Source organism: Rutidosis leptorrhynchoides, chromosome 2 (genome assembly GCF_046630445.1).
Source record: "Rutidosis leptorrhynchoides isolate AG116_Rl617_1_P2 chromosome 2, CSIRO_AGI_Rlap_v1, whole genome shotgun sequence".
In the NCBI taxonomy this organism is placed as follows: domain Eukaryota; kingdom Viridiplantae; phylum Streptophyta; class Magnoliopsida; order Asterales; family Asteraceae; genus Rutidosis; species Rutidosis leptorrhynchoides.
Window position 1 is genome coordinate 425940175 of NC_092334.1, and position 25232 is coordinate 425965406.

The following is a 25232-nucleotide window of genomic DNA, read 5'->3' on the forward strand; positions in this document are numbered from 1 at the left end:
CTGGTTGTAAGTATTATTAGATACTTGTTAATTACTACGACCTTGTTGGTTGTTGTATGGAACATTTCGATTATAATTCTGATTTTGATTGTAGTTTGGTTTGGCGGTTGATAATTAGTTTGATAATTATTTCCAGGCCTTTGGTTCATATATGAAACATTCTCTCTTTGTTCCATTGTTTGTTCAATACTGAGACAATCTTTTGTCAAATGTGGTCCTCCACACTGCTCACAACTAATTCGTATTGCGTGAATATCCTTAGTCATCTTTTCCATTTGTCTCTCAAAAGCGTCTAACTTTGCGGAAATGGAATCAAAGTCATGGATAGAATCGACTCTAGCCACTTTAGATTATCTAACGATGTATTTTTCTTGATGCCACTCATGTGAGTGGGAGGCTGTGTTATCAATAATTTTGTAAGCTTCAGTTGCGGTTTTCTTCATAATGGAACCACCAAATCTTGTCCACGCCTCATATAGAGTTTCATTTGGCTTTTGTGTGAACGTAACAATTTCTCCTTGAAGTCTCACGGCTTTAGATGCTGAAAAGAATCTTTTAAGAAATTTCTCAACTAAGATATCCCATGTATCAATCGCCCCTTCAGGTAACGATTCTAACCAATCTTTGGCTTCTCCCTTTAAAGTCCTGGGAAATAATATGAGATAGATCTGTTCATCCTCAACTTCTCTGATTTTGAATAGAGTACACATCCTATTAAAGGTACGAAGATGTTCGTTTTGATCTTCCTTTGGCGCACCAATAAATTGGCACTGATTAGTTACCATGTGTAGGATTTGTCCTTTGATTTCATAATCTGGCGCATTAATGTCTGGTTGAGTAATTGCGTGACCTTGGCCAGTGCGTGTAGCTCTCATTCGATCTTCCATACTTAAAGGTTCCTGATTTTCCATGATTGAATTTGTTGAATCTGAATCACTAGAGGATTCTGATTAAATGGTTTCTTCCTTGACAATCTCTGGTTGAATGATTTGTGGTTCAAGAGGAATAATTAGTGGTTAAGGATCTCTAAATTGTCCTAGAATATCCTCCGTGTTCTCAATTGTGAGGTCGGGTTTAAAAAATTAATTATCAGAAATTTGAGTTGGAATACTCGTTCGACTAGATGATGATTCTAAAGAAAAATCAATGGCGAAAATGTTGGCTAGATGTCTTGATCGAGTTACAGGTGGTGATCGTATGAAAGGTGGTGAACGTTTTGCTCGGTGCATTAACTGAATATCCTATTAGTTATAAAAATAAAAATTATATAAGTTATCAAATTAATAGACTTTTCTACTTTTTCCCACGTTTCGAATAGTCAAAAGATGCAGCAGGGAGCCAGGATCCTTTAAGTTGAAAAATCCACAACTCAGCCACTAACAAATCCAACTATTACTACGAAGCAGAAAATTTTGGATGTCTATCAATTTAACCGCTTAAAATAATTTTTTGTCTAAATTTAAAGAAAATAAAGAGAATTCTATGTCCTAAAAACTAGAGCGTCGAGAAATAAGAGGAAGAAAAAGAGTGCGTCGAAAAACGTCGAAAATTAAAAGGTCGAAAAATAATATTAAGAAAGTAAAGTGTCGAAACTTAAAAGTCTAAAAACTAAATATTAAAAATTGCGTCTAAAGGAATTAAAGCTTAAAGGAATTCTATATCCAAAACGGCAATAACTTAAATAGGCACTCAAATCTATTAAATATTAAAGCGATAAGTGACGTCGTAAAATTCTAAAGCGTCTAAATCTTAATCTGAAGAAAAAAGCACTTAATGGATTTTACGGCAAAGCCTAAAAATCTAGAAATACTATGGCAAAAACTAAGTTTAATACTAATTACGAACGATAAATATACAAATTACGAATTAAATGATAAAAACAATATAAATATAAAAAGAAACTAAAAATGATAAAATTACTAATTTTTATAAAAATATTATTTTTATATTATTATTTTATAAAAGTATTAATTTTATATTTAATTAAAGCTAAATTAAATTTAAAAATACAAATTTAAATAAAAATAATATTAATTAATATTTAATTAAAACCCTAAATAACTAATTAATAATAATAATAATAATAAACCGTAACCCTAATCCGTACGTCAGAGGTACCAGGTCTGTCACATCACCTCATGCGATTACATGAGGTTTGTGATCGAATTCCATGCATACGCATGGTGTTGGTTACAGGCCTGGATTGATTGGGATGCTACAGTTTCGGCCCGTATACTAATTTTAATTATTTTTTTATATTTTTGTATTTGTTTTTAATATTTAAAACTTATGTAAATATATTTTTACAAAAATAGATTAAAACTAATTTTTTTATAGCGTTCTATGGCGTTCCCCGGCAGCGGCGCCAAAAATACGTGATGTGTGCGAGGTGTAGTATGAAATAGATTATATTTTACTACAAAATACTATTAAATACGATACAATTTTACACAAGTTATTTATTTATTTATTGAATGGATATACCTAAACCTTGCTACAACACTTACAGGCAGTGTACCTAATCGTAGAGTAGTGTAATTTTTAGTAAGTCTGGTTCGTTCCACAGGGAGCTACCTAAGTTTAACGCTATATATATTTTAAACTATATTTGTATAAAAATATATATAAGTATTATTATTATTATTATTATTATTATAAAAGGCGGTTTTTACCGTTTAGTGACCGGTTTGTCGATTTTATGTCTTAAGTCACAATTAAAACCTAATGTAAAATATTAAACATAAATACAACTTAATTTAAAGCGTAAAGTAAATGAAGATAAATAAAAGTCCGATAATTAAAAGTGCGATAATTAAAATGACGATAAATAAAAATGCGATGAGATATAAAATAAAGGAATTATGCTTATTTAAACTTCCGTAATCATGATATTTGACGTGTTGATTTTAATTTATTACCATGGGTTAATTGTCCTTTGTCCTGGATTATTCGATATGTCCATCTGGTTTTTGTCCATAACAGTCCATCGGTCATAAATATAAAGTGCGAGTGTCCTCGTCAAATTACCCTTATACCCGAAGTCAAATATTCCAACTAATTGGGGACTTAAACTGTAACAAGGTCTTAATACTTTGTTTATAATTACACCAGGTTATCGACTGCGTGTAATCCAAGGTTTTAATACTTTGTTAAGAATTACACCAATTTTTCTTGTATGTAATCCACCCCTGTTTTAATGAGTCCATTGACTATTAATCCATCCCCATGTCCGGTCAAATGAACAATTATTAGTATTTATAAATATCCCGCCCATCGTGTCCGATCGAGTGTATGTGGTTATTTATAGATACATCAAATTGTAAATCTCTATATTAAATTAACGAACTATCATTCAGTTAAACAAATTTAAAGCCCATTAATAGCCCATAGTCCAATTTCCACAAGTGTCGGTCTCTTTGTCCAAACCCCAATTATGGTCCAAAGCCCAATAACCCCGTCTTAGTATTCAGTCCAACATCACGATTACTTCGGCTTAAATAAACATAATAATAATTTAGCTACGAGACATTAATTTAAAAAGGTTGAACATAACTTACAATGAGTATTAATCGCGTAGTGTTACACGGACAGAATTTCGACTAACAAACTTAAAACATTCGCCACTATAACCTTATTATTATTAACTTAATATTAAAATTATAATTATAAAATATAAATATAAATATATTGAGAGAGAGTAAGAGATTAGTTGATGAAGGTGTATCAAACTCGTCGCCCAAACTTGCAATTTATAGCACCTGACCAATGATTTGGGGCCATGCGATCGCATGGCTTGGGAGTGTTATTCCCATGCGATCATGGAGGCCTGGGACAGCTCACATATTTTTGTTTTCTTGTTTGCCGACGTTTTATTTAATATATATAATATAATATATATAATTTTATATAATTATATATATATTATATTATATTCTTACGCATAGTTGACTAGTAATTTTAGGTCCGTTGAGTCGCGCGTTGATAGTTGGTTCATATCCTGGTTTTGAATTTTTGAACGTCCTTTCGTACGATTTAATATCTTGTACTTTTCATTTTGCGGCTTGTACTCTTGTAATTTCTAGACGTTTCTCATCAATAATTTGAACCACTTGGATTGTACTTTGTACTTTTTAGCTTTTTGGTCGTTTGCGTCTTCAAATCGTCAAATCTGTCTTTTGTCTTCACCTTTTATTATTTAAACGAATATCACTTGTAAATAGAACAATTGCAACTAAAAGCTTGTCTTTATTGAAGGATAATGCTATGAAATATATGTTCGTTTTTAGCATTATCAATAACAAACAAGAGTTAGGATATAAGAAGAATACTCTTAAGGTAGAATCATCTAAACATAAGTCGATAGTGTTTGTTAAACCCCAAGAAAAACCCAAAGTAGTGGAAATACTAAAACCAAGGCTACCATAATTAATCAAGTTAAAACAAGTAGGAAAGAAATCAAGTCACTTGTGAAAAATCCTTCAAGAAAAATGAATAATCAAAACATTAGGAGAAATAAGGTCAAAACTAAAACACTTCTCAAAAAGAAACAATGTCAATATTGTGAAAAGATGGGTTAGAGTAGGAGTCTTTGATTCTAATCATCCCGGACCCAACAAACATTGGGTACCAAAGTTATTGATTGATTAAATATAGGTTTGTCTCAATGGTGTTGTACAAAATGAAGATTGGATAATTAATAGTCGATGTACAACACACATGATGGGCAACAAAGAGTTCTTCACAAAGTATATGGAGCACAATGGAGGTGATGTAATCTTTGGTGGCTATGTGAGAGGAAAAAAAGTCGGTAAAGGTAACATTACTAATCAAAAGATTACACTTGATAATGTGTTACACATTAACCTAAGCTTTAACTTGCTAAGTGTATGAAGAATATGTGATAAAAGATATAACATGACATTTACTAAATATTACTCACACATAATAAAAGATGGTAAAAGTGTCATAAATGAAATTAGGAAGAAAGGCCTTTATACATGTAAACTAGATGACTTCAAACATGTAGATATTTGTCTAACCTCTATACATGATACTACTACTTTGTGGCATAGAAGACTAGGACATGCTAATATGAAATTAATTCATAACATATCTTTAAAAGACATAGTTAAAGACTTGCCTAAATTGAAATATGAAAGTCATTTTTGTGATGCATGCAAAGTAGGAAAACAAGTTCATGCAAGTCATAAGCCTAAGAATTTTATCTCTACTAAAAGATGTCTTAACTTTTACACATGGATTTATTTGGGCCCTCGGCCATTCAAAGTTATGGAGGAAATTTTTATACTTTAGTAATAGTAGATGACTTCTCAAGATATACATGGACACTATTTCTAAAGCATAAAAATGAAGCGTGTGAAAGATTTATAATTTTTGCTACTAAAATACAAAATTTACTTGGTTGTACTATAGTAACAATAAGAACGGATCATGGTAGAGAATTTGATAATGATGCCCAATTTGGTGTCTTTTGTGATTTAAACGTTATTTCTCATAATTTCTCGGCTCCTCGCACACCTCAATCTAATGGGGTTGTTGAAAGGAAAAACCGTACTCTTCAAGAAATGAGTCGAACAATGTTAAATGAACAATCTATACCTCAAAAGGTTTTGAGTGAAGCCGTTGCTACCTCCACCTACATTCAAAATAGAGTTTTAATTAGGCCATCAATGGATAAAACACCCTATAAAGTCTCAAATGGTAGAAGACCAACCGTAAGTCATCTTAGAGTATTCGGGTGCAAATGCTTCATCTTAAACAAAAAGGAATATCTTACAAAGTTTGAACCCAAAGCTTACAAGGGAGTGTTCTTAGGATATTCATTAGAAAGTAAGGCATATAGGGTTCTAAATAAATACACCAATGTCATAGAAGAATCTCTAGATGTCACATTCAATGAAACTCCTCCTCCACCTAAGACTAAACATTTAGAAGATGATGATGTGATAGAACAAGATGCCATAGAAATAATGCCAACTCAAGTTGAGTCCAATGAAATAAATGAGGATGGATCTCATTTAAAACCAAGTAAGGATAACTTAGCATCCTCAATCGATCTTAAACATGTTAGGGATCATCCTATAGAACAAGTCATAGGAGATATCAATACTAGAACCACTAGGTCTCCAGCATTCAACCTAATTGCCAACTATGCTTTCATCTCCCAAATAGAACCCAAAAATATTAAGGAAGCCCTATTAGATAAAAGTTGGGTAGAAGCAATGCAAGAGGAATTAAATCAATTCCAAAGGAGTGATGTATGTGATTTGGTTCCTTTACCTAGTGAGAGCAATATCATAGGTAACAAACTAGATGAAGATGGCAATGTAGTTAGAAACATAGGTAGACTAGTTGCAAAAGGATATAGCCAACAAGAGGGAATTGATTATGATCAAACATTTGCCCCCGTCACTAGGCTAGAATCTATAAGAATACTTCTTGCATATGCATGTGCCAATAACTTCAAACTTTATCAAATGGATGTTAAAAGTGCTTTTCTAAATGGTGTCATAAATGAAGAAGTATATGTGTCACAACCTTCGGGGTTTGAAGATTTCGAAAAACCATATCACATTTTTAAACTTAAAAAGGCTCTTTATGGACTTAAACGAACTCCTAGAGCATGGTATGAAAGACTTAGAACCTTTTTAATCAATCATGGGTATGAAATGGGAAAAATTGATAATACAGTCTTTATTAAAAGGCATGAAAAGGATTTAGTTATAGTTCAAATATATGTTAATGATATTGTATTTGGTTCTACTAACGAATCTCTTAGCAATGAGTTTTCTAAGTTAATGCATAATGAGTTTGAAATGAGCATGATGGGTAATGATATGCATAATGATCCGTCTCAAAATAGGCAAGCATCTCGGCAAAAACCATACCCGACACTACGCGTCCCGGGTTGCCAATTCCTTCTCTCATCATCCGTCTGACGTCTTCCCGGTTATTCCATCATGACGGACAAATGGCGAAGCTAAAGAACCTGGAACACATACACGCAACCGGTATCATACAGCCGGTCATGACAATCATAATTGAGGGTCACGAAACCAGTCATCATAATCACAACCGTGAAGAAACACTTGGAACAAGTGTTCGACGATGACCCACCCGGCTAGACTGAGAGCACCGTGATGCCTTAACCGGAATCAACCTGCCGTTAGTACCATCACGTCATTCCAACCCGACACGAAGATATTATCCCGGGACAAGCACTCTGTCCCGGAGAAAGTGCACTATCCCGGAGAAAGTGCACTACCCCGGAAAAGACGCTCTGTCCCAGAATCATCACCTGATAACGGAACGAGCATGCAAGCAAGTTGCATGCCATGTCAGCCCGCAAATCTAGGGAAGTTCGTTAGGATCTGTTATTCCCCATGAAAGGGACAGGTGCCACGTCACCCCTCAGGATTGACCAAGTTTGTTACAACCATGAAAGAGACATGTGCCACGTCATCATTCCCTCCATAACATCTATAAGTACACAAGTGAAATCCTTCATTTGGACAACACTGGATGCATAAACGTTACTCTGCCAAAATCAATGGCGACAACGTCACTCCAGTCGTCAACTTAATTCCGATCGGTGCTCCAATCACCATCCGAGTTAATCCACGCTAAGATATTAACTTATTCGATCCCGATCGAATAAATTTAATTTAGTTGGTTGTTTTACGCCCTTGGAATCCAGATTCCAAATCGGGGTTTGTACAATTATTGGAGTTAAAACAATCAACCTACTCTTTTTCCCAAATTAAGCACTCAAACCCGAAACCCGTTTACAACTTAACGATTTTGGTTTGATCAAATGGCGCCACCTAAAGGTACGAACAACACACTGAAACCAAGTAGCGAAACGGCAAGCAAGAAAGGTACGAATGACGATGTTTAGCCACCTTTGAACAAGGGAAGCTCACCACCGGTGGAACCACCTCAACCTCAAAAGCAGTCAATCGCTCACATTCACTCCGGCAACGCGTCGGGAGACGAGATTAATGTCTCGGATGACGATGAGGATACACATGAGGGATCACCACTCGGTGGAGATAGAATGAAACTCGGCACGCTTAGTCTCAAAACTGGTGGATCAAGTGGCATCGGATCGTCCCAAAACGACACCGACATGATCACCAAAATGATCTCATCTGACGTCGAGAAACAGGTAATCGAGAAGCTAAAGTCCATGCTAAATGATAACAGTCTGGCAGAGAGGCAACAATCCCAAACTCTAGACATTCTGAAAACTGGTCCGATGCTAAGCATTGGTATGGGAAGTGAGGGTGTTAACAAGGATGCCGCAAACGCATGGTTGACCGAGCTTCTCGTGCAAGATGCACCACCGGCATACAAACATTCCCTGTCACAACCCACCGTTCAGGGAACAGCACTTGAAAATCTCTTCGCATTAATCACCGGTAACAAAGCAAAGCGACCGGTTGAGATGTCGGCTACTAGTCAGAAGCTGTGTGAACGGATCGACGGCTGTACACTCCCTGCAAACATCGTCATACTGGTCACTTTGGGGGTGTATAACGGCACTACAGACCCAGATGATTTCCTGCAAATCTTCGAGGGCGCCATGAAAACTCAGCACTAGACTAACGAGGTAGCGTGTCATCTCTTTCTGACGGTGCTACAGTCGGCCGCCAGGGAGTGGTTCGCAAAGTTACCACCTAATGGAATCACTTGCTTCGCGGACTTGCGAGAAAAGTTCCTCATGCAATATCAAAACCTCCTCCGATACACGTATACGCACGTGTACGCTCACGAAATCCCAATGTATCGGGGAGAGAAGATCGAAAGCTTCATCACAAGGTAGATGCTGGAATGTCAGAAAATCCCAGGACTCCCGGAAACACAACAGATTTTCGGATTTATCACATGCCTGGACAAAGACACACACCCGTCACTTGTATCGAAACTCCGTTGGAACATCTCGGGTACATTTGCAGATGCCGTAACAGTAGCTAGGCAATACCAACACTCGGGAAGGGAGAGACAGGTCGGGTATCATCGAGAAGAGAGGAAAAGAGAAGAAGAGAGAAGAAGCGACAGCAGGCACCGCCACGACAGTAGTAGGCGTAGCGAAAGCCATAACAAACATCACAACAGTCACGGAAAAATTCATGACAACCATCGGCATGACAAAAGCAGCCGGAAGCCGTACGATAAAGGGTCTCTAATCGACAGCCTCTCCAAAACTCCAAGGGAGATACTATTAACAGAGCCCGTGAAGGCAAAGTTTACTCCGCCGGCACCGCTGGAAAAACGTGACGGTCAAAAGTCAGATAAGTATTGCGAGTTCCATGAAGACAATGGCCATGACACCGATGAATGTAAGGCGCTGATACGTGAAATCATCGCAAAGATTAAAGCAGGTGAACTCAACCACTTGCTGTCGGGAAGGAAATTTAAAAAGGGTGACCCCAACAAAACATTCAGTTGGCCAAAGGAAGACGGGAAGAAGCGAGAGAAAGCGAAAGATAAAGTCGTTATCAACATGATCAATGTTCAGAATGACGAGTTTGCCCCACAGAATTCCTGAAAAGACACTGCAATCACTTTCCCGGGAATACCAACACGGTACTCGTGGAATGAACCGGTAGTCATTACCGGACTGATAGATGGATTCCCGGTGAACGAGATGTACATCGATACGGGAAGCGAAGTCGAAGTGTTATACGCTCATTGCCTCTCCCGGCTCCCAAAGTGTGTCGGGAGGAAGATGAGACAATCTAATGCCATCATCTCCTGATTCTCTGGTCACGCTGAAGAAACAATTGGAAGGCTCAAGGCAACGGTCACGGTGGGCACTCAACCCTACCTTCGCAGCGAATTAATCGACTTCTATGTCGTCAAATCCTTGATCGCAACGAATGTAATACTAGGAAGGCAGTTTTTCAAAAAGTTCGGCGCCATAGCGTCTACTGCTCACGGTATACTCAAGCTTCCAACCCGGCAAGGCGTGGTAACGGTTCAATCCACCCGACACCCTTTTCCCGGTAATGAAGCCATTCAAGACAAGCAAGATGACGAGTCATGGAGAACACCCCATGTCATGGAGGAAGAGCGTGTTTCTGTTCTTAAAAGATTGACCTTTTTCTCCCCGACGGCACATCCCGGTAACAGAAGTTCAGACATGCTTCATAAGGCAGATAAGGCAATTGCCGGCCGACGTCGCCGGTCAGAGTGGGAGAAATCTTTTAGTGGCATGCGCGGAAAGGCTAAACTCCATAGTCCGACACTCAAATGTTCGAGGACCGAAAGTCGTGAAAGTTCCAACCGAGACAAGATAGCGGTTGAGCAAAATGAAAGTGGCTAAATGAAGTAACTGAAGTTTCGATAGATGCCGTGATTGAATTTGATCACCTCAATTCACGGTTATCTTGATTTTTCTTTTTTTTTTCTTCTTGTAATAAAAGAACTGATGTATGTTTTTTCCTTTTCAAGGAATTAATAAAAAGCTTTTTACCATTTGCAATAACTTTATCATTATGTTATTCACAACAATGTCTAAATGAATATAAATGGCCAGCAGCGAAACGGATTCCGACATCCACATAAGTCCCATGCACGTTTTGTACCCCCTTAAGAGGTGACTGCCTAGCCCTCGTCGGTACAAGTTTATACTGATAAACGACCAATGAGTAGATGGCATAAACACGCGTGACTACACGGTGTACACGCCAAAACTAACACAAATGTATTTCTAGGCATACATACGAAGACATGAACTAGTTCAACTCAAGAAAAATTTACACAAAACGCATGAAATTAACATTTCATTAACAACTGTACGTGGTTCGTTACAAATCTCGACAGAAGTACAAAACTACCACGGGATAACTTACAAAAATGGACATCTGAAATACATATCCCAGATGTAAGGCAATTGCCCGGTAAAAACAACGAACTTATGTCCTGACAACTGGTCGGCTGAAGTGCGGATTCCGTTTAGTAAACTGGGTATTCACTGCTGCCCATGCCATAAGCGCTTTCTAGAGGGTATTCGCTTTAACCCTACAGACTGTCCCTGGCCTGAAAGCAAGGTCAGATTCAAGATAATGCCTCCGTAAAAGCGAAAACGTGTTGGACACACCGACATCAACAAGAACAAGACCAATGGCCCAATCACAGATGACGGGACAGTACACCTTTTCAAGGAAAGCGGAAACTCAAATCCCGGCAGGACAAGCCACTCTTCCTGGTTAAAACTAACCACGCAAAATGTTACAAGCCGCAAGATCTCGGACCAAACCAGCTCACGCTTCATCAACAAATAGGGCGGAAACAAATCCCAACATTTCCGTGAAGACCCCTTTTAGGGTCAATATCTATATAAACATGGCTAGACATTAAACTCGGAAAACGATCGTACAAACTCATTCCTCCCGGTAAAGTCAGATGTTGCCCTCGGGTAAATCTTCGTCTAAACCAACAAGAGTCGCCCGACACCATGAAAAGCATAAGTGTACCATAACGGGTTCCCTGTTTACTCCACGCGAGCAAACAAAAATAAAAGATAAAGGGAATTCACAGGTAACTTCCCATTTACGGTTGCAAAAGATTCCTTCAAGACAGAATATACCAGTATGAAGACAGAAAAATAAAAAAAACGTATATGTCACCAATATACTGTATAAACATTTATTTCAAGACAGAAGACAAACACAGTTTATTTCATTGCTAAGCATGAAAGTTACACGTACAAAAGCTGGAAACCGTAACAACCTATGGCTTTCAGTACAAAGATACCAAGCCCTATACAAGTAAAAGGAAACCCTCGTACATGGTCTGTCCAAGATCTCCCTGAAAGAGAAGAAAGCGGGCACAAATGTTGAAAGAGATCAAAAGTTCTCAACGTGTAATCCTCAACATGGTCCGGCTGGTATTGGGAAGATCACAAAACAGGCAGGTGTCCGGTGGTCCCATAGGTCGACATTTGAGTCTCAAAATCAACCGGAAGTACAAGAAACAACTTTCGTTCGCAAGGGATGTGCATAGCACATCGTCATCCAAGCGCGAACGAATTGTGTTCCTCCAGCCCGAAAGATCGAATAACTTGGAGACCAGTCGGATGACGTAAGATGCATCGAACGACCACCGGCATCCGGTTGTTTCCAACCTATCCGCAGTTAAAGGCGGAACACGTTCGGAAAAATCCAAGGATTCGAAACAAATCTTCAGACCCAAATCGAAACCTAAAACAAAACAAAACAGCAACAAGAAGATAAAACAAGAAGACAAGAAAGAAAAAGGAGAAGCACAAATGCTCACCAATGTCAGGGGTAAAACGGCCCAGCAAGTAACGGCAACGCCGTCCTTCGGGCATCATCAACAACAACAACAACATCAATGATTAACCAAGAAAATGGGTTATTCATAACATTGAAGGGCAACTTTCGTGGGTCGAGGATTTATAAAAGTAGTATCGAAGAACAGAAATGTATAGCACTTGGAAGTAAAAAGGCGAAAAACTCAGGAGAAATGAAAGGCTATTTATAGCCACCAAGAAAATAAGGAGTAAATGACGAAAATAGAAAAATTGTTCATGGGAAAATGTTCCAAGACATCGATAAAAGAAAAAAAAGCATAAAAAGAAGGCGCATCTGCAGAAACTGTCTTTTCACGCTGACAAGGATTAAATGCACATCTAATCAGGAAGCATGGCCTTGTCTCGGAAGTTTGATGACGGTAACCGTTCCGGTTACCCTCATCAAATTGGGGGGACTTAATGATATGCAAAATGATCCGTCTCAAAATAGGCAAGCATCTCGGCAAAAATCATACCCAGCACTACGCGTCCCGGGTTGCCAATTCCTTCTCTCATCATCCTTCTGACGTCTTCCCGGTTATTCCATCATGACGAACAAATGGCAAAGCTAAAGAACCTGGATGACATAAACGCAACCGGTATCATACAGCCGGTCATGACAATCATAATCGAGCGTCACGAAACCAGTCATCATAATCACAACCGTGAAGAAACACTTGGAACAAGTGTTCGGCGATGACCCACCCGGCTAGATTGAGAGCACTGTGATGCCTTAACCGGAATCAACCTGCCGTCAGTACCATCACGGCATTCCAACCCAACACGAAGATATTCTTCCGGGACAAGCTCTCTGTCCCGGAGAAAATGCACTATCCCAGAGAAAGTGCACTACCCCGAAAAAGACGCTCTGTCCCGGAATGATCACCTGATAACGAAATGAGCATGAAAGCAAGTTTCATGCCACGTCAGCTCGCAAATCTAGGGAAGTTCATTAGGATCTGTTATTCCCCACGAAAGGGACAGGTGCCACGTCACCCCTCGGGATTGACCAAGTTTGTTACAACCATGAAAGGGACACGTGCCATGTCATCATTTCCTCCATAACATCTATAAATACACAAGTGAAATCCTTCATTTGGACAACACTGGATGCATAAACGTTACTCTGCCAAAATCAATAACAACAACGACACTCCAGTCGTCAACTTAATTCTGATCGGTGCTCCGATCACCATCCGAGTTAATCCACGCTAAGATATTAACTTATTCGATCCCGATCGAATAAGGTTAATTCAATTGGTTGTTTTACGCCCTTGAAATCCAGATTCCATATCTGGGTTTGCATAATTATTGGAGTTAAAACAATCAACCTACTCTTTTTCCCAAATTAAGCACTCAAACCCGAAACCCGTTTACAAGTTAATGATTTTGGTTTGATCAATGGGTGAACTAAAGTTCTTTCTCGACTTCAAATCAAACAACTAGAAGATGTAACGTTCATCAATCAACAAAAGTACATTCATGAAATGATCAAAAAGTTTGGAATGGAGAACTCAAAACCAATGGCGACTCCTATGGCAACTAATGTGAAACTTATTTAGAAGGAGAAGGAGAACCGTTCGATAGCACTAAATATAGGGGAATGATTGGATCCCTTCTATATTTAACGGCAAGTCGACCCGATATCATGTTTAGTGTATGCTTGTGTGCAAGATTTCAAGAAAATCTAAAGATATCACACGTTGAGGCGATCAAAAGGATCTTTAGATACTTAAAAGGGACAATGCATATTGGGTTATGGTATCCAAAGTTCACCAAGGTTGATATTATGTGCTTCGCGGATTCCGATCACGGAGGATCAATGATTGATAGAAAGAGCACAAGTTGAGTATGCGCGTTCGTGGGTCTTTGCTTAACATCATGGTTCTCAAAGAAGCAAACATTCGTTGCATTGTCTACCACCGAAGCCGAATATGTAGCTATGGGAAGAGCATGCGCACAAGTGTTATGGATGAAGCAAACCTTCCTTGATTATGATATCATCTCATCCGAATTACCCATATGCTGTGATAACAAAAGTGCTATAGACCTATCTAAAAATCAAATATTACACTCTAGGACTAAACACATAGACATTAGGCACCATTTCCTTTGTGACCATGTCCAAAATGGTAATATTGTGATAGACAAGTTAGAATCTGCTGAAAACATAACTGACATATTCACTAAGCCCCTTAAAAAGGAGACCTTTAACTTGCTTAGGAATGGATTGGGAATGATGGAACATACTCCATAAAATCTCCTGCAGATCACGCACGGTCGAACTACGGTCGACCGTGTAGGCAACCACCTGGCGTCTGAGGACTTTCTTTGTCTTTTATGTACTCTCTTTAATATCCAAACAACTTTTCCACCAACCACATCTCTTCTTTAAACCCCAACCACTGGATCTCTAGATTTTCTTTTGTCCTATTTTCAAGTACTCTTCAAAAGTGGTCCAAACTCTTCCAATTTTCTTCAACGTAAGCATCCAAAACTTATTTTTAATTTTGCCTATATTTGTTTAAGTATGTAAGAGTCTTTCCAAACTAATAGGAACACTTGTTTTCTAGCATGAATTCCTCTAATTATGTGAGTAAAAATTGTTATGAAAAGCATTACTTATCAAATGTGCCATAATAGTAATTTCTTGCATAAATCTCATATATCTTTTAAGCTTTTAAACTCACTCATGTACACAAATATGTTTGAACAAATCATTACGATACTTGTAAATCTCATGACTAGCATCTATACTTGACAAACATAAAGCAAAATGATGAAACTTGTCTAAATTTTTTATAAAAAAAAATGGCACAATTTACTTTCAAATTTTTTCTTTTTAAAAAAATGAGTCTAGACAAGGACTAATCTACACATGTTTAGCATATAGTTTTTCAAAAATTATAATAAACTTGAACATTTTGCTAAAAATGTGGCTTTTCTAGGAAATGACCAACACGCGAAATCAACGTGTTACAAACAATAGGCAACACATGAAAACTAGAACACTTCATGAAGAGCGTGTGGTTCATCATACCGAATTTTCCGAACTAACTCAACTTTTCACTCAAAACAATTGCTTCTCATTCCTTGAGTTTGATGAGGTCATTTACCCAACGTTGATTAGAGAATTTTATGCTCATCTTGACCTTTCAAATCCTGACCACGTTGCATTTCGACTTTTCAATACACCATACACTTGGTCTCTTGAACAATTCGCAACCGTTATGGCTATTCCTTCCAATGGGCGTTCCTTCTATACTCCTTTTACCGATCTAAGATCACTTAACCCCACATTTCCGTTACAACCTATCTTAGATCTCATTACCATTCCTGGAGTACAACGAAACCTCAACCAACGACTTCGCATTCAAGATGACGAAATACGCCATGATCTTCAACTCCTATTAAACGTCATTCGCAACAATGTCTATGGTAGGGAACCTACCGCCACTCACGTTTCAGGAACCGAAGTTGTTATCATGTGGTCTCTTCTTACTTATGAGCCCATAAATCTCGCTTATCTCATGACTCAACGAATGGGTTACCTTCGAGAGCTAGGAAATCGCCCCTCTTCCATACTCAAACCATCTTAATCGACTTTTCCGATTTATTGGTGCCATTAACCCTTCTCAAATTCCTCAACCCGTGTCCATAATTCCTCTCACCTATTGGGAAGCACATCCGGTCATCATTATCTCTTCCGACAATGAAGGCTCAACTATCTCCGATGCATTTAGCACCAACGGCATTTATCATTGAACAATTAATGTTGGTTAAGAATTAGTTTAAGGGCGGGTAGATACAACACTTGTCTAAGGTTAAAACTTGTTATGTACTAATTATTGTCATGCACTTATGCTTATTATGTTTATTACTCTTTTATGATTGATATTGGTTCGAGGGGGAGCCATACTGTTGATAAACATGAAAAATTAATAAGCTTGTTTGATTTAAGAGAGAGCATTACTCTAGGGCGCGCTTAGTTCCTGGGGGAGCTAACCTTTTTGCTTCGACGAAAGGGGGAGAAAGTGTATGGTAAGTGATGTTAACACTTATGTCGGCTTACATAGCTAAACACTTACTCATATGTTTGTCATCATCAAAAAGGGGGAGAATGTTGGTTAAGATTCCAATTATAATATTCAAAAGTTAATCACTTAGTTTTGATGATGACACAAAAGAGATAAGTGCTTAATCATATGTAAGACTACATGAGTTCATAAGCCTACGCTATCTCTAGCAAAATACCAATACATAAATAATTAACTTGGTAAAATTGCTATGCGGCTGCACCACGGTCGACCGTGAGTCTGACCGTGGATGCCCTGTACTAACGACTGCACCTTTTTCTAAAACTGTCAATCTACGGTCAACCTCACGGTCGATCACAGTTCGACCGTAGTTTTTTCTGTTACCAAATTCATCCACTTTAAGTTAGACCACTTTGAGACATCTATAATTTACAAAACCTTTTTAAATATACTTATAATAGTTTCCATCTTTGATCTCAAAAGAGTTTTGAACCAAAATATGTTAATTTTCACTAATCAAACATAATGACATCTTAATGACATTTTAAGCTCAAATAAGGTTAAACACAAAAATGTTTTATTTTTTACTTGTTACAATATATCAATCAAATACATACTAATGATGGTCATTAAAAGTCCCAACAAAAGAGAAGCTCTCCCATGATTATTATGTATCATTTTTATGTATGTATTATTGTGAACTAGTAAGTTGTTGTAATCTCCAAGTAAGTTCCAACTAGATTCAAACTAGTTCATTTGAAATGTAACAATGTTCCAAAAGGCAATATACTTTCATTAGCAAAATGACAAGTAATTAAGAAAGGTTGATGAAGTTTTGGAAAATAATGCTTTGTAAAGAGACAAAATTCTGCAATTACCCTATTAAGTAATCAATGACAAATGGTCAAAGCTTGAAGACTTTCTTCTTTTATGGACATGTCAACTTCCACACTTACCCTATTAAGTAAACAAAAAGGGTAATGGGGATGATTTCAGAGATAATTGGCTTTTAGTTGCAGCTATTCAACAATGAAAAATGATAATTTTCAAAGCACAAAAACGGCTATGAGAATCGGATGTCAGGGGTACACGGTCGAACCACGGTCGACCGTGCAGTGAGCCGTACAGCTTCAAGGCAGATTTTTCATTCCTATAAAAGCCAAGCTTTGAAGCATTTGAAGACTCACATCTTGCACTCATATTTTCTTATACTTTCTGATATCATTCTTATAATTCATTGTAATCTTTTAGAGTGATTCTAGCAAGAGTACTTGTAAGCTTAAGTTGTAAGTTACTTGTAAACTGTCTTCTTAAAGGAATCTAGAACGTAGTTGTGTTTTCACTAGAATAGTGCATTAGGATCTTGTGGTAAGAGCTTTAGGTGTTTGTGAAGTCTTCAAAGGGACGTAAAGGTTCACAAGTTGCGGCTTATCGAAGTACTAGTGTTGTATCGGGACACTCCACCGAGTTTGGAGTATCATAGTGAAGAAAAATCTCAATTCGTAGAATTGGGGAGGATTAAGGAAGATTAGTTAACATCTTCCCGAACCACTATATATCGTTGTGTTTGTTCTCTCTTCCTTTATCTCTTTGATTACATATACATATACATATATTTTATATGTATTGTTTGAAAACAAACATTTCAAGTCACACTATATCAAGTTCAAGTTCCAGAAAACGCAAAGAAATTTCTAAAAATTGAGTAAGTAACTATTAACCCCCCCCCCCCCCCCCCCCCCCACCCCCCCCAACAATCCCTCTAGTTACTTACAATGCCGACTAAGTCTTATGGTCTAGTCTAAGCATTTTTTTGGTTGTTTTGTTTGGTTGTTCGGAGCTTGTGCTAGTGGTTCTTGTTTTTGGGCTTCAAGACTCTCCCGTTGCCATTGAGCTACTCTGTAATCATTCTTTATTATTTGAATAATATTCGCCGAGTAGACCCTTTACAAAAAAAAAAAAAAAAAAAAAAAAAAAAAAAAAAGAAGCTTACCCATGTAGATTTTATACAAGTTAGTTGGTAGTAGTTAAAGCATAATAAGAGTTACATAGTAGATTTAAATAGATGCATGCTACATAAGTAATGTTATATTCAAAGTTATAACCAATCATCTATAATCTATAATTTAGAATATTAAACAAACTTGTAAATTTACTGATTATTAAAAGGAGTTGATATTTTTAAATATGTTTTTGATAAATCCGTCTAAATTCACTAAACTACCCTTACTGATGTGTTATGCAAAGTTTTCATTTCAAATTATTGGAGGGTATTACTAAAAAATAACAACAAATATTTGTGAATCTCTAGAAAATATAGTTGAAAATATAGCTCCCTTTAAAATAGTATATAAGAGATTGATATTTAGATCAATCAAATATTGCATTGGACCAATAAAGAAAATAAAATTTCTCAACTTGGAGTTAAGACTCAAACCCCAAAGCCAAAAAGCCCATGCCTTCAACGTACTCCAACTGATAAAGGACTGATAAATTTGTAAATTTGTAAATTTGTAAATTTGTTGGGCCTTTTTAGTTACCACAACCAGTTTATTTGGGTTGTTTATGTTATTGGGCTTTGCTCAGAGAAAAAAATTAGGAATCTTTGTACATATGTCATGTATCGGAATATTGTCCTAAGGAGCAAAATTCTGTATTCTCAAATATATTTAGTTTTGTGTGTTGGTGTTAATCTAGTAATGATATGTTCGAGTTTAATATTTTACTGTATTTGTTGTATATTTAAATTAACAAATCTTGATTTAATTAATTGTTTAGTGTCTGTTTGTAATTCTCACTTGGAAAAGAAAATGGGTCTAAATATGGAGCCAATTAATTAGGATCTGAAATATATATATATATATATATATATATATATATATATATATATATATATATATATATATATATATAAGTATTTGTTGTATATTTAAATTAACAAATCTTGATTTAATTAATTGTTTAGTGTCTGTTTGTAATTCTCACTTGGAAAAGAAAATGGGTCTAAATATGGAGCCAATTAATTAGGATCTGAAAGATCAATATGGTATGGTGGGAGATTATATACTAGTTGATAGTTTACCAATTAATTAGAATCTGAAAGATCAAAATGGTATGGTGGGAGATTATATAGTTGGTAGTTTATTTTGTTTTCTTTGATAATTTATTTGTATATATATATATATATATATATATATATATATATATATATATATATATATATATATATATATATATATATATATATATATATATAGGGGCAGGATCAATGGGGAAGTAATCAATCGGGGGGAAGCGGGGGAAGCAAAATTTTTTATTTTTTCGTTTTTTTGAAATTTTTTTTTCCGGCATCAAGATCACACGAAAATACGAACATTTAGAAGAGACACTTCGTGATGAATGTTATTATTTAGGTGGGAAAACGATCGACAAAAATAACATTCAAGATAATATTGTTCGTGAAGAATATGAACGTTTTTTTTTCATGTTTTGTGAAGTAAAATTTAGCCCGATTTAGAGTTTAGGGTTTAGGATTTAGGGTTTGGTGTTTTGGGTTGGTGTTTGGTGTTTTGGGTTTATTCCATAAACCCAAAACACCAAACCCTAAACCCTAAACCCTAAACCCTAAACTCTAAACCGTTCGTGTTAAAAATTCATTCTAAATCCTAAATCTAAACCCTAAACCCTAAATTTCTAAACCCTAATATCTAAACCCTATAAACCCTAATATCTAAACCCTAATATCTAAACCCCAATAGCTAAAACCTCAAAATATGCTCGAAAAACACGATAATTGTTATATATTACTTCTTCGAGCGTTTTCGAGCCAAAATAAAAACATTTATCACAAAGTGTCTCTACTAAATGTTCATATTTTCATCTCATCTATAATGTTCGTGAACAAAGTTTTTTTAAAAAACGAAAAAAAAAAGTTTTTGCTTCCCCCCGCTTCCCCCCGAATGGTTACTTCCCTCTTGATCCTACCACTATATATATATTACATACTATAAATCGTGAAGAAAAGTCTGACATGTCAGTCTGTAATTACATTTTAATCACAATTGCTGATGTGTAATTAACTAATTAATCACAATTATCCCTAATTAATCACTTTCAAATCTACGTGGCCATCTTATTTGCTGAAGAAAAATTCACGCACAAAAAAATTGCATGACTCTCATCTCCTACGTCCCCATCTCCAATCCATCTGCTACATTCAAAATTGTAGATGGACTCTGCTAACATTCAAAATTCAAATTCATCAACAGGTATGTTCGTCTTCAGTTTTGTATCAGATTACAATCTTGGATTTGAATTTTTTTTATCATCGATTAAGTCAACGATTATCTAATACTGATACGTTAGGGTTTCATTTTTTTGTTCGTTTCAATCTTTTTCTTTGATAACCAATTCAAGCCGTAAATTCTCTTTCTTTCTTTGATTTTCAATCGTTATCATAATCATGATCTTTAGGCAAAAGTTATTACAGCAATTTTGTCAGATCCACTGCTGTTGATACACAAGAATTTAGGGTTCTGTTCGTTACAAGAGTTTTATCATCAGGTACATGTAAGACCCTAATCCTGTTTCTGACTTTTTAGTTGTTCGGGACGCCGTCCAGGATGGTGGGACGCCGTCCAGGTGTTAAAGGCTGGACGCCGTCCAGGATGGTGGGATGCCGTCCAGATGTTAAAGGCTGGACGCCGTCCAGAAATTGGGACGCCGTCCAGTTTGTCTGTCGGGTCAGCTGGGTTATTTTAAGATTTTTAGAGGGGCAAAATGGTATTTTCACTTATGGAACGAGTTAAGGCCACAAGATCAGTTCTAGGAGCCTCATTTGCTCCACTAACACCCACACAAACACTCTCATCTTGTTCTAGTGAGAGAGTAAGAGTTTTAGAGAGAGAGAGGTGGATTTGGAGAAGAAGGAGCCGGATTCTCGCAAAAGCTCGGGTTCTAAAGTTGTTCATCTCGCTCCTAGCTACATTCTGGTGGTATTGGTAAGCTCAAACTCCGAATTTCATTTGTTAAATTTGATATTCAAGTTAGGGTTTTGGGTTAGTTTGTTGTGAAACCCTTTTAGGTGATGAAATGGGTTTATAGTGACTTGTTATTCTTGTCACTTGGCGGGTTTTGGGTCGGTTGATGTTTTGGCCTTGATTAGGCTTTGATTTGGAGTTTAATCACTTGGATTAGTGATTATGGAAGTGATGGAACCCTTTTTGGGTGAGTTTTGTTAACTAATTTTGAAATGGGTCAAAATTAGGGTTTTGGTGTCAAAATGGGTATGACCCGTGTTTAACACTTGTGTTCGGGTTTAATTGGTGTGTTAGGACCATTTTCACTCGTGTTAGTGATTATTGGTTAGTTATGGCGCGGTTTGTGCTTGGAAGTGCATTTGGGTCGAAATTGCACTAAGGGTAAATTGGGTTGGTTTGTAAGTCAACCCTAATTGTGTTGTTGTATATGTGATAATGGAATAGGTACTTTCCATTGGCGCGTGGAGGTTTATTTGAAAGCATTCATCAAGGCGACAAGGTGAGTGTTAATATCCTATGTGCATATGTATGTGTAGGATGGGTGCGGGTCGGGGTGAAGTGTTTCTTGGTTATAGAGCTCACTTCACATATAGGGGATTTGATGGACTTGTGTATAGGTCCAATTGGCACGGTTGTGCGTTTTGGTTGGCCACTTTTGGCGGGGTACACAATTTGTGTGTACATTATCACACACGGTATGATGTGGATTACATAACCCCAATGGCGAAGGGTTAATATTTTGATGCGGACTTAGGTATAACCCCAATGGCGAAGGGTAGTATTGTGAGTGGAATAATTATACGTATGTGTATATGGCGTATTTATTTGTGAATGTTCGAGTGTGAACCACGAGCCGGTAGCACTATAAAATAATTGATGTGAACCACGAGCCGGTAGCATCGAGTGTGAACCACGAGCCGGTAGCACTATAAAATAATTGATGTGAACCACGAGCCGGTAGCATCGAGTGTGAACCACGAGCCGGTAGCACTATAAAATAATTGATGTGAACCACGAGCCGGTAGCATCGAGTGTGAACCACGAGCCGGTAGCACTATAAAATAATTGATGTGAACCACGAGCCGGTAGCATCGAGTGTGAACCACGAGCCGGTAGCACTATAAAAGAGTATGACTCAATTGCGTATGGTGTGAACCACGAGTCGGTAGCACCATAGCGTTATGGTTAACCTTGGGAGTTTTACGCGTTGTTATATATATATTGTATACGTATAATGTGGTATTGACGTGATGTAGCTAACCTTCTGGTTGTAGCTTATTGGCATTGTTCGCAACGTTGTTTGCGAACTTACTATATTGTTGGTGTTGTTAGCTTGTGCTTAGTGAACGTACGGTATGCTAGGTTTAGCTTGCCTTATACTTGGATGCTTCGGTATGCGCAATTTGATTATTATTGTGGCGTGTCCATTTTATACATATATATGTATGTAGTATATTTTCACTCACTAAGCGTTAGCTTACCCTCTCGTTGTTTACATTTATTTTATAGATTGCATGGATGCGGTGGCTCGGGTAAGCGCGGGGACTAGTGGACTTGCGTAGTTGCTTTAGAAGACTTGCTTTTGGATTTGATTAGGATTGGGTAGCGTGTCCCCAATCCCATGCTCGGTCTATGTTATTGTATTAACTAATGGGTCGAAATAGTCACTTATGGTATTTTGGGTCGATGTGGGCCCGGTGTCGTAAAACTCGGTTTTTATTGTGAAAAACTCTTAGTTTAAACTATTGTAATATATTGTGAAAGTGTTTTGGTTTAAAAGTGTCGGGAAGCGGGTTTTCGCCCGCGTGAGTTCGAAAAACTGATCAGAATGTTTTAGTACATCTGGACGCCGTCCCGGATGTCTGGACGCCGTCCCAGTCTTAAGAGCTGGACGCCGTCCAAGCTTTTGGACGCCGTCCAGATCAACTGTTTCAGAAATTTTTTTTTGTGGCACGTTTTCGGATGGTTAACGGGTTGGGTCGTTACAAGTGGTATCAGAGCATGGTCTAAGGGATTTAGGTGACTTGAGATAGGTGCCTAGACTTAGACTTTTGTGTGTGCTTATTTGTTGCGGGACTTGTAGGATTACGGGTCGGAATGGGTTTAGTTAGTGCCTTGTTTATAGGTTGACTAACGTTTATATTAGTAATGCGGATATTATTAATATATTATTTGTGTTGTGATGATAATTCTCGCGTGTGTTATATCGCGTAGAATTTTGTTTGTGTTTGTTTATAACATCGAGCGAGACGGTCGTTGTACTAACAAGTCGATACGGCGTGTGTGCGTAATAAAGACTTGCAAACCTTATTACGGGTGCAAATCGTGTCTAACAAGTGATGTACGACGAGTGTTGAGCAAGATGGGGCGGTGTTGTGCCTATGTTTTTATACGTTCGTGGACTAATCGTTTTGCATTCTTTAGAATGACGACGCGAAATGAGATCGAGACGAATGACGAGGAGTTTAACTCTAGAGTTGCGGCCGCCGTTACGGAGAAAAGGAGTGCGTTTCGAGAAGAAATGGATAGGAAGTATTTCGAATTTCGGGGTAGTAGTGAAATGGAGCGTTGTCTTAAGAGCTTCATGAGGACTAAACCCTCGATGTATGACGGGAAACCGGATCCTTTGGTAAGCACAACTTGGATTTCGGATGTCGAAGGGTGTTTTCGTACTATTGATTGCCCTCCCGAGAAAAAGACGAGACTCGCTACTAGTCTGTTGCGGGGCAGGGCAAGGGATTGGTTGGATGGTAAGATCGATCTTGTCGGTGGCGAAACGTTTATGGTCTTATCGTGGAACGAGTTTAAGGAGGAATTCTTCGAGGAGTTCCGGACTTCGGCCGATTTGTGGGAATTGCGTAATGAGTTGCGAAATTTGCGGCAAGGATCTATGGATTTGAATACTCTCAAGACGACCTTTATGGCGAAGGCTCGTTTTTGCCCGGAGTATTTGGGGAATGATCGTTTGTTAATGGGGGATTTCTATCGGACCATGAATGATGACTTGAAAAGTAAAATTAGTCGCGGTCAAGCGAAATCGTTTGCGGAATTATTCAACTTGGCTAGAGGTTTCGAGTCGTATACGCGATCAAAGATGTGTGAACCTTCAAGTAAGAGGAGGGTTGATTCGTACGGCGCCCCGGGTAAGAAAAATAAGGGTGCAAGTGCGAGTACGGGTAATGTGGGAAAAGGCACGGTGGATTCTCGTGCACCTAGATGTTTCAATTGTGGTATTAGGGGACAAGTTGTGGGAGTGCACAATGCCGAGAAGTGATGACGGGATGTGCTACTATTGTCATAAGGAGGGGCATCGCAAGCCGGATTGTCCCGAGCTGGCGGCGAATGCCGTAAGGAGACATTGAGGTACGTTTCATTTTAATAAATATGTCATTTGAATATTTATTTATGTGGCGTTCAAGTTCGGTTTTGTTATTGCATTGTGTTGTGCATGTTATTGTTAAGGGTGACGTTCCTAATGGAACTACCCTATGGTAATGATTGATTGTTGGACGAAGGGCGTAAGACTTGGTGTAACCAAGCATTCCTTAGTATTTGGGAAATGTTTCTACCAAACCATGGAAATGGGTTTTGGTGTTCGGTTGATAAGCGCATGTACGCTTTTGTGTTGAGATTGGTGAACCGTGAGGTTCGTCGGGTGGTTGGAACCCTTGAGATCGAGTGTTTTCAATCTCGATGTATGTTGGTAAAGGAGTCTACGTGACGCGAAATTAGGTGCCTCTTTCATACCTACTAGCGTGTTGTTCGACTCCGATTGTGTTGTGGTTACATTGTACTTAGGGTACCGAAGTGAAACCC